Below are 15,376 nucleotides of genomic sequence, written 5' to 3'. Positions count from 1 at the left end.
AAAAAAAAAAAAAAAAAAAAAAAAAATTCACTGCAGTTGGGTGTGGAGGCTCACACCTGTAATCCCAGGATTTTGGGAGGCTGATACAAGAGAATCTCTTGAGCCCTGGATTTTGAGGTTACAGTTAGCTATGATTATGCCAGTGCACTCCTGCCTGGGTGACAGAGTGTGTGACAGACTGCCTCTTTAAAAAATAACTGGACAGGATTAAGAGCAAACTGAAGATGGCAGAAATTCTTCTTACCAAAAATTAACAATCTAAAAACTGGGGTGTGGGGTGGGGGGAGGAAGGAGGAGAACCAAAAGACGAGATAGAATGGGACAGAAAAATATTCAAAGAAATAAAACATCCCCAAATTTGTGAATGACATGAATTTACAGATCCAATAAGCTAAATGACAAACCCCACGCAGGATAAATACAAAGAAAACACAAATAGACACATCATAGACAAACTGCTTAAATCCAGATAGAAAAAAAAAAAAGATAGCAAAGAAAACCTATCTTGAAAGCAACAGAGAAAAATGGCATATTACACACAAGGTAACAAAAACACAAACAGGTCAGTTCTCAATAAAAACAAAAAAAGTCAGACTAAATGGAAGGATATATTTAAGGTATTGAGAGGAGAAAAACCTGTTGATCCCCAATTCTACATCTATTGAAACTGTCCTTTTAAAAATGAAAGTGGCGGGAGCACAGTGGCTCAGGCCTGTAATCCCAGGACTTTGGGAGGCTGTGGGGGACGATCACTGGAGCCTAGGAGCTCAAGACCAGTCTGGTCAAGATGGCAAGACTCCATGTCTACAAAAAAATAAAAGAAACATTTAGCCATGTATGGTGGTGTGAGCCTGTGGTCCCAGCTACTCAGGGGGCTGACGCAGAAGGATTGCTTCAGCCCAGGAGTTTGAGGCTGCAGTGAACTATAATTGCACCACTGCACCCCAGCCTGCGCAACAGAGTGAGAGTCTGTCTCTAAAAAAATAAAAAATAAAAAAATAAAAAGAAGGAAAGCAAAATAAAGATATTTTCAAATAAAGCTCTGAGAGACTACCTGATCAGATCTGGAGACTTTCAGAAATACTAATGTCACAGACATGTACACCACAGCTGAACATATTAAAAAATACGGTATACATACTCAATGGAATACTATTCAGCCTTTAAAAAGAAAGAAATCCTGTCATTTGTGACAATATGGATAAACCTGAAAGACAAATACCACATGATGTCAATTACATATAAAATCTAAAAAAGTTGAACTAATAGAAGTAGAGAGTAGAATGGTAGTTACCAGAGGCTGGGGAGAGGGGTATTGGGAAGATGTTTGTCAAAGCACAAAAAATTTCAGTTAGAAGGAGTAAGTTCTATTGTACAACAGAGGGACAATAGTTAATAACAATGTATTACATTCTCCGAGGTCTATTGTACAAAATGGGGACTATAGTTCTTAACAATGTATTATATTTTTGGAGGTCTATTGTACAACATGGGGATTATAGTTAATAACAATGTATTATATTCTTGGAGATATCTATGAAGCAGGATTTTTAGTGTTCTTACCAGAAAAAAAAGATGATGTAATACATATGTTAATTATGTTGATTTAGCCATTCCACAGTGTTTCAAACGTAATGTACAAGACAAATATATACCATTTTCTCAATTAAAAACAATTTTTGAATTAAAAATGGTAATAAATTCTTCAGTCTTAAGGAAAATTACACCAGATAATTTGGATTTATAGAAAAGAATGGAATGACCATAATTGGTAAATGTCCTCAGAAATATAAGACTATTGTTTCTTTCTTAATTTCTTCACATTATATAACTTTTACATGCATAGAGGCTGGGTGTGGTGGCTCACACCTGTAATCCCAGCACTTTGAGAGGCTGAGGTGGGTGGATCGCTTGAGCTTGGGAGTTCAAGACCAGCGTGGGCAACATGGCAAGGTCCTTTCTCTACAAAAAATACAAAAATTAGCTGTGCGTGGTGGCTGGCACCTGTAGTCCCTGCTGCTCGGGAGGCTGAGGTGGGAGGATTACTTGAGACTGGGAGGTGGAGGTTGCAGGGAGCCAGGAATGTGCCACTGCACTCCAGACTGGGTGAAAGAGGCAGATCCCGTCTCAAAAAACAAAAACAGAAAACCCTACCATACACAGACAACAATAAAATAGCAGCTCAATTATCAATTCTGCCATTTTAAAAAACATCATTGATATGTTTACCCATTCTTTACCACCTCACTCCATCATCATCATCATATGGTTCTTTTCTATAAAATTTACATACACTGACACCTCTAATTTTTAGCTATATACTTTTTTCATTACTTATTTTACTTACAGATTCAGGGTCTCACTCTGTTGCCCTCGTTAGGGCAACAGTGGCACAATCATAGCTCACTGCAGTCTCAAACTCCTGGGCTCAAGTAATCCTCCCAACTAAGCTTCTGGAGTAGCTGGGACCACAGGAAACACACCATCATGCCTGGCTAATTTATTTTTATTTTTGTAGTGACAAAGTCCCACTATGTTGCCCAGGCTTATTTATTTTTAATTGACAAGTAAAAATTGTATATATTTATGATGTATAACATAATATTTTAAAATGTGTATACATTGTAGAATGGCTAATCTCCTTGGTTAAATTTATTCCTAAGTATTTTGATTTTTTTTACCAGCTATTGTCAATGGCATTGTTTTATTGACTTCTTCTTCTTCTTCTTTTTTTTTTTTTTTTTAGATGGAGTCTTGCTCTGTTGCCTAGGCTGGAGTGCAGTGCTGCTGCAGCCTCCACCTCCGAAGTTCAAACAATTCTCCTACCTCAGTCTCTTGAGTAGCTGGGATTACAGGTGCATGCCACCAGGCCTGGCTAATTTTTGTATTTTTACTAGAGATGGGGTTTCACCATGTTGGCCACGCTGGTCTCAAACTCTTGACCTAAAATGATCCTCCCACCTTGGTCTCCCAAAGTGCTGGGATTACAGGCGTGAGAGACTGCACCTGGCCAGATTTATCAGATAGTTTGTTGTTAGCATGTAGAAATGCTACTGATTTTTTTTTTTTTTTTTTTGGAGATAAGAGTCTTACTCTGTTACTCAGGCTGGAGTGCAATGGCATGATCATGGCTCACTGTAACCTCAAACTCCTGGGCTCAAGCAATCTTCCCACCTCAGGCTCCCAAGTAGCTAGGACTACAGGTCGTGCCACCACACCTGGCTCATTCTTTTATTTTTTGTAGAGATGGGCATCTCACTATGTTGTCCAGGCTGGTCTCAAACTCCTGTCCTCCAGTGATCCTCCTACCTCAGCCTCCCAAAGTCCTGGGATTACAGGTATAAACCACCATGTCTGACCACTACTTATTTTTGTGTTAATTTTGTATCCTGCAACTTTACTGAATTTATTACTTGTAATAGTTTTTTTGGTGGAGTCTTTAGAGTTTTCTAAATATAATATCATGTTATCTGAGAACAGACGATTTAACTTCTTCATTGACAATCTGAAAGCCTTTTCTTTCTCTTGCCTAATTATTCTGGCTAGGACTTCCAATACTCTGTTGAATGGAAATGCTGAAAGTGGGCATACTTGTCTTGTTCCTGATTTCAGAAAAAACTTTCAACTTTTCACTGAGCATTATGTTAGCTATGGGCTTGTCATATAAGGCCTTTATTATGTTGAGAGACATTCTTTCTCTACCTAATTTATTGAGTGTTTCTATCATGAAAGGATGCTGAATTTTGTTAAATGCCTTTTTTGTATCTATTGAGATAATTATAAAGTTTTTGTCCTTTATTCTGTTAATATGGTGTATCACTGCTGATTTGCATACGGTGAATATGCAAATTCACAGGGATAAATCCCACTTGATCATGGTGAATGACCCTTCTAATGTGCTGCTGAATTTGGTTTGCTAGTATTTTCTTGAGGATTTCTGCATCTATGTTTATCAAGGATATTGGCCTATAATTTGCTTTTCTTGTACTGTTTTTGTCTGCCTTTGGTATCAGGCCTTTGTAAAATTAGTTCGGAAGATCTCCTTCCTTTTCAATTTTTTGGAAGAGTTTCAGAAGGATTGGTTTTAATTGTCTAAATGTTTGGTAGTATTCAGCAGTGGCATCATCAAGTTTGGGCTTTTCTTTAATGGGAGACTTCTTATTACTGATTCAATCTCCTTACTCATTATTGGTCATTTCAAATTATCAATTTCTTCATGATTTAGTCTTTTTAAGTTGGTATGTGTCTAGGAATTTACCCATGTCTTTTAGGTTATACAATTTGTTGAGTTTTTTTTTTTTTTTTTTTGAGATGGAGTCTCATTTGGATGCCCAGGCTGGAGTGCCGTGGCACGATCTTGGCTTACTGCAATTTCCACCTCCCAGGTTCAAGTAATTCTCCTGCCTCAGTCTCCCAAGTTGCTGGGATTAAAGGTGTGTGCCACCAAGCCCAGGCAATTTTTGTATTTTTTATTAGAGATGGGGTTTCACCATGTTGGCAAGGCTGGTCTCGAACTCCTGACCTCAAGTGATACACCCACCTCGGCCTCCCAAAGTGCTGGGATTACAGGCATGAGCCACTGTGCCCAGCCTGGTGTATCATTTTTTTATAGTAGTCTATGGTCCTTTGTATTTCTGTGGTATCAGCTGTAATGTCTCCTCTTTCTGATTTTAAGCATTTTCTCTTTTTTATTAATCTAACTAAAGTTTTATCAATTTTGTTTCTCTTTTGAAAACCAGCTCTTCTCTTAATCTTTTCTGTTTTTCTAGTCTCTATTTTATTTATTTCTGCTCTGATATTTATGATTTTCTTTCTCCTAACTTTGAGCTTAGTTTGTTCTTCTTTTTCTAGTTCCTTAAGAGGTAACATTAGGTTGTTTATTTAGGGCTTTTCTTCTTTTTTGATACAGGCATTCATTGCTATAAACTTCTCTTTTCAAACTTCTTTTGCAACATCTCAAGTTTTGGGATACTGTATTTCCATTTTTGTTTGTTTCAAGATTTTAGTTTTATTTATTTGTCTTGAGATGGAGTTTCACTCTTATTGCCCAGGCTCTGGAGTGCAATGGTATGATCTGGACTCACTGCAACCTCTGCCTCCTGGGTTCAAGAGATTCTCCTGTCTTAGTCTCCCAAGTAGCTGGGATTACAGGCGCCCACCACCATGCCTGGCTAATTTTTTGTATTTTTAGTAAGATGGGGTTTCACTGTGTTGGCCAGGTTGGTCTTGATCTCCTGACCACAGGTGACCCACCCACCTCAGCCTCCCAAACTGCTGGGATTACAGGTGTAGCCACTGTTCCCAGCAGTTTTAAGATTTTTTAAATTTCCCTTTAAATTTCTTTTTTGACCCATTTGTTTAAAATTAATTTCCACATATTTGAAAATTTTCAAATGTTCTTATTATTTCGAGTTTCATACCATTGCAATTGAAAAAGTTACCTGATATTATTTCAATCTTATTAATAAATTTTTTAAGACTTATTTTGTGGCCTAAGATATGATCTATTCTGGAGAATGTTCCACGTGTTCCTGAGAAGAATGTGTATTCTGTTAATATTGGATGGAATGTTCTGCATATATCTGTTATGTCCATTTGGTCTAAAATGTAGTTGAATTCCAGTGTTTCCTTACTGAATTTGTCTGGATGTCTGTCTATTGTTGACAGTGGGGTATTAAAATCTCCTATTATTGCATTGCTATCTATCTCTTCAGATCTATTAATATTTGCTTTATGTATTTAAGAACTCTGATGTTGCATGCACACATATTTGCAATTATTATAGCTTCTTGATGAACTGATCCCTTTTCATTATATAATAATAATCTCATTCTATAGTTTTTTGACAAAGTGTGTGACAATTTTTGTGTTGCTATAAAGAAACACCTGAAGCTGGGTAATTTATAAATAAAAGGGGTTTAATTTGCTCATGGTTCTGCAGGCTGTAAAGGAAGTATGGTGCTAGCATCTGTTTCTGATGAGGCCTCAGAGAGCTTTTACTTATGGTGGAAGGGGATTGGGATCCAGTGCATCACATGGTGAGAAAAGGAGTAAGAGAAGAAGGGGGAGGCACAATACTCCCTTAAACAACCAGATCCCATGAGGACTCACTTATCACCATGGGGACAGTACCAAGCCATCCATGAGGGATCTGCCTCCAAGATCCAAACACCTCCCACCAGGCCCACCTCCAACACTGGAAGTCATATTTCAACATCAGAGTGGGAGGGGACAAAATATACAAACCATATTGGTGTACTGGACCTGATATAATTATATCTAACCCCACTCTCTTTTGGTTCCATTTGAATGAAGTATCTTTTTCCATCCTTTCAGTTAATCTAAATGTGTCCTTAAAGGTGAAGTGAGTCTCTTCTAGGCAGCATACAGTTCAGTCTTTGTGTGTGTGTGTGTGTGTGTGTGTGTGTGTGTGTGTGTGTGTGTGTGTGTGTGTGTTTTTAACCTATTCAGCCACTCTGTCTTTTGGTTGAAGAATTTAATCTATTTACATTCAAGGTAATTATTGATAGGTAAGGACTTAGTACTACCATTTTGTTCATTGTTTTCTGGTTGTTTTATAGCTCTTTTGTTCTTTTTTCCTTTCATGCCTTCTTCTTTTATGATTAGATGATTTTTCTCTAGTGGTATGCTTTAATTCCTTACTTTGTATCTTTTGTTTATCCACTGTAGGTTTTTGCTTTGTGTTTACCATGAGGCTTACATAAAACAGCTTATAGTTATAACAGGCTATGTTAAGCTGATTACAACTTAACTTTGATTACATACACTTTACCCTGCCCAACATTTTATGGTTTTTATGTCATAATTTACATCTTTTTATATTGTATATTCCTTAATAAATTATTGTAGCCATTAATATTATTATTATTTTTTTTTTCAGAGCTAGCTGAGGTTTTATTTTGGACAAAAAAAAAAAAAAGCAATTGTAGCTGGAGGCATGGGCAAGGGGGATTGCCAGGCAGTAAACTCCTCCGCAGGTGGGCTGAGGGCTAGGGCTGAGCCTCAGGTGGGTCTCCTGTTCCCTGTACTCCCCTGCACAGCGGCCTCCCTCCCAGGCTCTGGGGCAGCTGCAGGAGGGGCACTGGGAGGGGCTGCTGCAGCTGTTCACCTGGGCAGGACGTCAGAGGACACGGACACCAGCTTCCCATCGTGGGTCTCAATCTTCTTCACAACTACGGCCTTGGTGAAGCTGGTGTGGCTGAAGGAGATGGAGCCCGTGCCAGAGCCAAAGCTGGAGCCGAGGCCGTAGCTGAGGCTGGGGCTTGTGAGGCCCTCATAGGCTGAGCTCAGACCACCTGCATAGCTACTGGTGGTCTTGGTATGGATACTTATGTTCTGCATCCCAGACTCCAACCGGCTCTCCTCGCCCTCCAGCAGCTTCCTGTAGGTGGTGATCTTGATGTCCAGGGCCAGTCTGATGTTCATCAGTTCCTGGTACTCATGCAGCTGCCATGCCATGGCCCACTGCAGGGCAGCCTCCAGCTTGGAGAGCTTGGCATTGGCATCCTTAACAGCCAACTCCCCATGCTGCTCGGCATCTGTGATGGCAGCCTCCAGGGAAACCCTCTGGCCTTTGAGGCCCTCAATCTCAGCCTGGAGCTGGCTGATGTTCTGGTTCATCTCGGAGATCTCAGTCTTCTTATGCCGCAGGTCATCCGCATGCATCCCAGCTAGCATCTGCAGCTCCTCATACTTGATCTGGTACATGCTCTCAGCCTCAGCCTGGCTGTGGTTGGCGATCTCCTCATACTGCACCTTGACCTCAGCGATGATGCTGTCCATGTCTAGGGAGCGGCTGTTGTCCATGGACAGCACCACAGATGTATCCAAGATCTGAGACTACAGTTCCTGGATCTCCTCTTCATACAGCTGCCGGAAGAAGTTGATCTCTTTAGTCAGCCCTTCCAGGCAAGACTCTAGCTCTACCTTGTTTATATAAGCTTCATCCACATCCTTCCTGATGAGGATAAATTCATTCTCCATCTCTGTACGCTTGTTGATCTCATCCTCATATATGTTCTTGAAGTCCTCCACCAGGAGGACTGCATATTGCCAAGCTCTGCCTCCAGCTTCAGCCTCTCCTAGCCCAGTCTCCAGCTGCCGCTTAAGGTTGTTGATGTAGCTCTCGAACATGTTGTCCATGTTGTTCTGAGCCGTCTTCTGCTGCTGCAGGAGGGCTCCACTTGGTCTCCAGCATCTTGTTCTGCTACTCCAGGAATTGTACCTTGTCTATGAAGGAGGCAAACTTGTTGTTGAGGGCCTTGATCTGCTCCTTTTTCTGGGTGTGCACAGCCTGGATGTTAGGTTCCGCCTCCAGGTTAAGGGGGCTCAGCAGGCTCTGGTTGACTGTGACGGCAGTGATGCTTCCCATGCTGCTGGCCCCACCACAACTTCTGCCCAGGACACCCAGAAAGCTGCTGCTGCCCACTTGGGAGAAGCTCAAGGAGCTGATGCGTGCATCAGGCCCACACATGTAGGAGTAGCTGCTGAAGGCTTGGGGGCCAGAGGTGGACACCTTGTAGGACTTCTGGCTCACCCTGATGGACATGGTCAATGCAGGAGTGGAGGCAGGTGGGCTGAACCAGATAGAGATCCCAGAAGGAGCAAAGATGCTGCTTCTTAGTTTTTTTGTTTTTTTTTCCAGACGGAGTTTTGTTCTTGTTGCCCAGACTGGAGTGCAATGGCATGATCTTGGCTTACTGCAACCTTTACCTCCCAGGTTCAAGTGATTCTCCTGCCTTAGTCTCCTGAGTGGCTGGGATTACAGGCACCTGCTACCATGCACAGCTAATTTTGGTATTTTTTTTCAGTAGAGATGGGGTTTCACCATGTTGGCCAGGTTGGTCTCGAACTCCTGACCTCAGGTGATCTGCCTTCCTTGGCCTCCCAAAGTGCTGGGATTTCATGCATGGGCCACCGCACCAGGCCTATTGTAGCCATTATTTTTAATAGTTTTGTTTTTTAACATTCATATTAAAGATCCACCATTATACTATTATTCTAAATTTGTGTAGTTGTACCAATGAGTTTTATGCTTTTAGATGTTTTTGTGTTACTCATTAGCATCCTTTCCTCTCAGCTTGAAGAACTCCCTTTATCATTTCTTATAAGACACATCTGGTGGTGATGAACTACCTCAGTTTTTGTTTGAGAAAGTTTTTATCTCCATTTCTGAAGGTCAACTTTGCCAAGTAAAGTACTGTTGGTTGACAGTTGCCTTTTTTCCTTCAGCACACTGAATTTATCATCCCTCTCTCTACTGGCCTGTAGGTTTCTCCTGAGAATCCACTTCTAGCCTTATTGGAACTCCATTATATGTGATTTGCTTTTCTCTTGCTGCTTTCAGGATGCTCTCTTCATCTTTGATTTTTGACAGTTTGATTATATCTTAGTATAATCTTGTTTAGGTTGAATCTGATTGCAGACCTTTGACCTTCTCATACCTGAATATTTATACCTTTCCTCAGATTTGGAAATTTTTCTGCTGTTACTTATTTAAGTAAACTTTCTGGCCCTTTGTCCCTCTCTTTTCCTGCTTAAACTCCTATAACTAGGATATTTGCTCTTTTGAGAAAATCTTGTAAGCTTTAAATCTTCTAAGCTTCATGTTTTCTTCTCTGACTGTATGTTTTGAAATAATCTGTCTTTGAGTTCATGTATTAATTCTTCTGCTTCATCAAGTCTGCTGTTAATGCTCTCTACTGCATTTTTAGTTCATTAATTGTATTTGTCAGCTCCAGAATTTGATTTTTTTAAAAAAACTATTTTAATCTGTTACATTTCTTATTTTGGTCATCTGTTGTTTTGCTGATTTCAGTGAAATGTTTCTCTGTATTTTTTAATTTTTATTTATTTATTTTTATTTTTATTTTTTGAGACAGAGTCTTGCTCTGTCACCCGGGCTGGAGTGCAGTGGCCCGATCTCAGCTCACTGCAAGCTCCGCCTCCCGGGTTCACGCCATTCTCCTGGCTCAGCCTCCCGAGTAGCTGGGATTACAGGCGCCCGCCACCTTGCCTGGCTAATTTTTTTTTTGTATTTTTAGTAGAGACGGGGTTTCACCGTATTAGCCAGGATGGTCTCGATCTCCTGACCTCATGATCCACCCGTCTCAGCCTTCCAAAGTGCTGGAATTACAGGCTTGAGCCACTGCGCCCGGCCTCTGTATTTTTTTTAAAAGCAATTGTTTTGAATTATTTAAGAGGCAGTTTATATATGTCCATTTCTTCGGGGTCAGCTACTGGGAGGTTATGTTTTTTAGATGGTATTATGTCTCCCATTTTTTTTGTTGCTTTACATTAATGTCTGTGCACTTAGTGGAACAGTCACCTTTTGTAGACTTTATGGGCTAGTTTCATTGTGGACTGACTTTCCTCCCTGGGGTGGGGTGCAGTGGTTCTGGCACCAGTCAGGGTGCCAACTGTGTGGTCTCTGTGCAGCTCTGTCTGCTGAGGTTGGTATAGATAAAAATCACAGGGATCCATAGCAGTCAATGTTGTGAGTTTCTGCAGTGGCAGCAAGAGTTGTTGGGTCTTTGGTGGCAATGACTGCTAAGATTGCCACAATCTATTTTTTTTTCCCACCAGAGAAGCTATGGCTGAAGGGATCCCTCTTGGCACTGGTGCCTGATGAGTAGCACCCATAGAATAATCACAGAACTCAGGCCTGATGTACAACTGTGTGGAGGTACTGCAGTTCTGAGTTCCCAGGTAGTAATGGCATTGGTGTCTGGGATGCAGGGATCCTTGCTGCTGTGTAACAGAATGCGAGATGCAGATGCTTGTTAAACAGCTAAGAGAACTGAGAATAAGAGCACTAGTGAGTGCAGCATTAGAGTAGCTCTAGGATTGGGGTAAAGTCAAGATCTTTACCGCAGCAGAGCTGGTACCCAGAGTGCAGCCACACACAGCAAGAGCTTGGCTCTTGGGCCCAGGGTGCGAACTTTTTACCTGTATACTTTTGACAAATGGATATCTTATATAGAACATTTCCAACTTCCCAGAAAGTTTCCTTGTATCACTGTCTTGCCAATCCCTACCCTATCAGAAGCAATGAATTTTTTTCCTTTGCTTTTCCCAGTTTATTCTTTTTGATTGTTGAATAGAATTCTGTTGTATCAATGTACCAGTGTTTCCAGTTTGGGACTACTGTAAATAAGGCTGTTATGAACATGCCTATACAAGTATTTTTGCAGACAAATATTTTCATTTCTCTTGGATAAAAATCTAGAATTGGGTTTGCTGTGTCAAAGAACTATTGTACCAGCCTCGGCAACAAAGTGAGACCCCATCTCTACCAAAATTAAAAAATTAGCCATACATTGTGACATATGCCTGTAGTCCCAGCTACTGGGGACGCTGAAGTGGGAGGATCACTTGAGCCCAGGAGTTTGAGGCTGCAGTGAGCTATGAATGTGCCACTGCACTACAGCCTGAGGGACACAGTGAGACTCCATCTCAAAAAATACATAAAAAATCAAAATTAAAATTTAAAAAATTTAAAAAAAAACAAATAAGGAGTAGTATCTGGAAGCCAACACATAATTTTTGCTACTGACAATGGTCAAGTTTCTGGACATAGCTTACTGTGACAGCCAAATAATCTTCATAACTGAGCACTAAAATTAAATTCAACAAGCCAGTCAGAGGCAACTGAATCACCAGAGGCTTCCCTATATGAGAGAAGGAAGGAAGGAATTGAGATAAACTTGCTCAATTTTTGCTTCCCGAATTTACCAGACAAGCCACTCCTCCTCTAGGAGAAAATGAGAGGGTAGAAAGAGACTAGGAGTTAAACTAATTGAGCTCCTTTAAGATAGTAGGAAACATCAACAATGAGAAAGATATATTCCCTCTGTATTAATTTCCTATTGCTGCTATAAAAAATGATCACAAACTTAGTAACTTACAACAAAATTAATTTACTGTCTTCCCATTCTGGAGGTCAGAGTCATAAAATAAAGTTGTCAGAGGGCTGCATTTCTTCTGGAGGCTACAGAGGAGAATCCATTTCATTGTCTTTTCTAGCTTTTAGAAGCCACTTACATTTCCTGGCATAGGGTCCCCCTTCCTCCATCTTTAAGGCCAGCAGCATAGCATCTTCTAATCTTTCTCTTATTCTGTGTGTCATCACATGGTGTCTTATTTTCTTCTGACCTTTCTGCCTTCCCCTTAAAAAGACCTATGTGATTATATTGGACATACCTAAATAATCCAGGATAATATCCCCATCTCAATATCCTTAACTTAATTACATATTCAAAGTCTCTTTGAACACAGTCTCTTGCCACAGAAAGTAACATATTCATAGGTTTCAGGAATTAGGACATGGACATCTTTGGAAGGCCATTATTCTACTACAGCTTCTATCAGTTTTCACTCTTATTTAGCAAAAGGATAGGCTCAAGTAATTTCTTCATACAAGATACTTAAGGCCTGGCTCACACCTGCAATCCCAGCACTTTGGGAGGCCGAGGCAGGTGAATCACTTGAGGTCAGGAGTTTAAGACCAGCCTGGCAAACATAGTGAAACCCTGTTTCTACTAAAAGAATACAAATAAGCTGGGCATGGTGGTGGGCGCCTGTAATCCCAGCTACTTGGGAGGCTGAGGCAGAAGAATCACTTGAACCTGGGAGGCAGAGGTTGCAGTAAGCCGAGATCGCGCCATTGCACTCCAGCCTGGGCGATAGAGCAAGACTCTGTCTTAAAAAAAAAGGAATACTTTATTCCTTTTTACACTATACAATATATAAATTGTTAGCTGTCTCCTGGATTTGGAATTCAAATCTTAAAGTAAAATAAAACAAATCAATAATGTCTTTAGAGGTAGATTTGTATTCACTTAAAACGTCTCATTACTATAACATCACTGAAAAGCAAGTGGAACTGGTATTAATGTGCACACTGAAGCACTGAAATCCTCTTGAGAAAAATAATCTGTGAAGACTTTTGACTTAATATAACATTAGTGTTTGATGCAATTAAGAAAATATATTAGTCAAGCCTGCTGTTTAACATAGTACTCCTGCTTACTCTGGCTCCTAAGCCATGAGTTTTCTCACAAACACAATCAACATTCCTCAGGGTGACAGTTGATAAATAATTCAACTTTGGAAGGGGGGGAACTGGTAGGAAATGCTCAAAAATGTCGGCAATGGTTTTCTCTGCAGTGGGATCATGGATGACAGTTTATTGTAGTTTCCGACAGTTTTCTGCAGCAAATTTGCTACAATTGACATGTATAACTATTATTTGAATAACTATTATTATTGTACAAATGTTTTCTTATCAAGACCAGTTATACTTTTACCTTTTTGGTTTTTCTATTTTTTTTTAAGACAAGGTTTTGCTCTGTTGCCCAGGCTGGAGGGCAGAAGCGCCATCATGCTCCAATCTCCCAAGCTCAGGTGATCCACAAGTGCATGCCATCACACTCGGCTAATTTCTTTTTCCTTTTTTTGTAGAGACCCTAAGACTGTGCCCCCACTCCCACTAGACCAGAGACTGGTTGCAAATCAGGGTATCCAGAACTTCTGACCCACCAGCTTAAAGTGGGGGTTCCCAAGATTCCTTTTTGGGCTCGAATAGAGGTAGAGTGGCTCCCATAACTTAGGGAAACACGTCAGAGTCTCAAGGCAGCTGAAAGGAAGGCAGGAGAAGGTCAGAGGCCTGTCCCTGAAGCCTAACACACCCAACACTATAACAAGACTGTAGTGAGAGCTATGGAAGTTAGGAACCAGCAAATGTTGATGAAAAATAATACCACACTATCCAACACTTGCAAGCCCTTATCCAAAAGTGAGTCATTCATTCATTGCTAAATATATATTAAGTGCTTATAGTTTTATGTAGCAATCTTACCTGAAATATGACTAATAATCAGTAAGTGCATATAAAAACATCTGAGAAGTTAAAATAGTTATTACAAGACTATATATTAAATCACATGAACTTTGTAAGGGAGCTGGTCTCCCCCTCTCCTGCTAACAATCGAACACCTAATAAATAACAGAAATAAGGATTGAAATTCTGGTGTGCTGGGTACCATGAGTGAAATTTCCTTTGAACTGTATGTTGAAGAAAAACAGATTTTAACAGCAGGAGGAAAGGAAATACTATTCCAAATACAGGCTGAAGAAGAGAAAGGCAGATTGATGGTACAGATTGTAGAGATCTGTTTAATAGAGAGACTAAACACAGAGTTCAGAACAATCTCTCCATATTCCAGACATAATCTAATAAAAGCCTGGACCAAGGGCATTAGTGTAAGAAGGGATAAGAAGGCAGATATCTATAAAACTTGGTAAATAATGATTAAGCAGTTTTGCCCCAGAAAAATAAGGGCAATTAGAAGAAGCAGTTCTCTAAGTGGGAAGGTTAGACATTTCATCTGTGACATCTTGAATCTGAAATGATCAGGGACATCAGAGTTTTCCAAAATTTCTAACAGGTAATTAAAACCGTAGTAATAAAAAATTGTTTCAAGCTTGGGTCTCTAGTCAGACTGTCTAGGATGAAGCTAAGAACTTTTTTTTATTAGCTGTGGGACCTTGTGCAAGTGACATTAATCTCTCTTTTAGTTTCCTCATCAGTAAAATAGGAATAATGAAGTAAATGGATTGTTATAAGAATTAAATGGGCTGGGCGCTGTGGCTCATGCCTGTAATCCCAGCACTTTGGGAGGCCGAGGCGGGTGGATCACCTGAGGTCTGGAGTTTGAGACCAGCCTGACCAACATGGAGAAACCCCGTCTCTACTAAAAATACAAAATTAGCCAGGTGTGGTGGCGCATGCCTGTAACCCCATCTACTCCGGAGGTTGAGGCAGGAGAATGGCTTGAACCCGGGAGGTGGAGGTTGCTGTGAGCCGAGATCGCGCCACTGCACTCCAGCCTGGGCAACAAGAGTGAAACTCCATCTCAAAAAAAAGAATTAAATGAGAAATATATGTAAAGTGCTTGGAATAGAAATTGCTGGCACTTAAGAATTCATGTTATATTTTTTCATTTTACTTTTTATCAGAGCTTAGAATGAAATATTACATGGGAATTATCTACTGATATATATATATATATAGAAATAGTTAAGCAGTGAGAATAAATGAGACCTTTAAGAAAATAGAAAGGGTGGTAAACAAAAAGATACAGGCACTTGTATGTTCACTGCAGCATTAGTCTCAATAGCAAAAACATGGAATCAGCCTAGATGCACATCAACAGTGGGCTGGATTGGCCGGGTGTGGTGGCTCAAGCCTGTAATCGCAGCACTTTGGGAGGCCAAGGCGGGCGGATCACGAGGTCAGGAGATCGAGACCATCCTGGCTAACACGGTGAAACCCCGTCTCTACTAAAAAATACAA

General features: G+C 40.4%; 1 protein-coding gene and 1 pseudogene across 2 annotated transcripts in view; both read right to left on the bottom strand.

Moving 5' to 3' along the window:
• The window catches only part of ICA1L (islet cell autoantigen 1,69kDa-like), a 96,297-nt gene that overhangs the window by 59,131 nt on the left and 21,790 nt on the right, over window positions 1-15,376 (bottom strand). The gene's annotated exons all lie outside the window — the stretch shown is intronic.
• Window positions 6,905-8,611, bottom strand: LOC105517391 (annotated as a pseudogene). The gene has a single exon (XR_001002659.1). The product of XR_001002659.1 is annotated as a keratin, type II cytoskeletal 8 pseudogene (transcript).

The sequence above is a fragment of the Colobus angolensis genome, unplaced genomic scaffold (genome assembly GCF_000951035.1).
Source record: "Colobus angolensis palliatus isolate OR3802 unplaced genomic scaffold, Cang.pa_1.0 Scaffold30, whole genome shotgun sequence".
NCBI lineage: Eukaryota > Metazoa > Chordata > Mammalia > Primates > Cercopithecidae > Colobus > Colobus angolensis.
The sequence above is the reverse complement of the archived record's forward strand: the minus strand, read 5'-3'. Positions and strand labels throughout refer to the sequence as shown.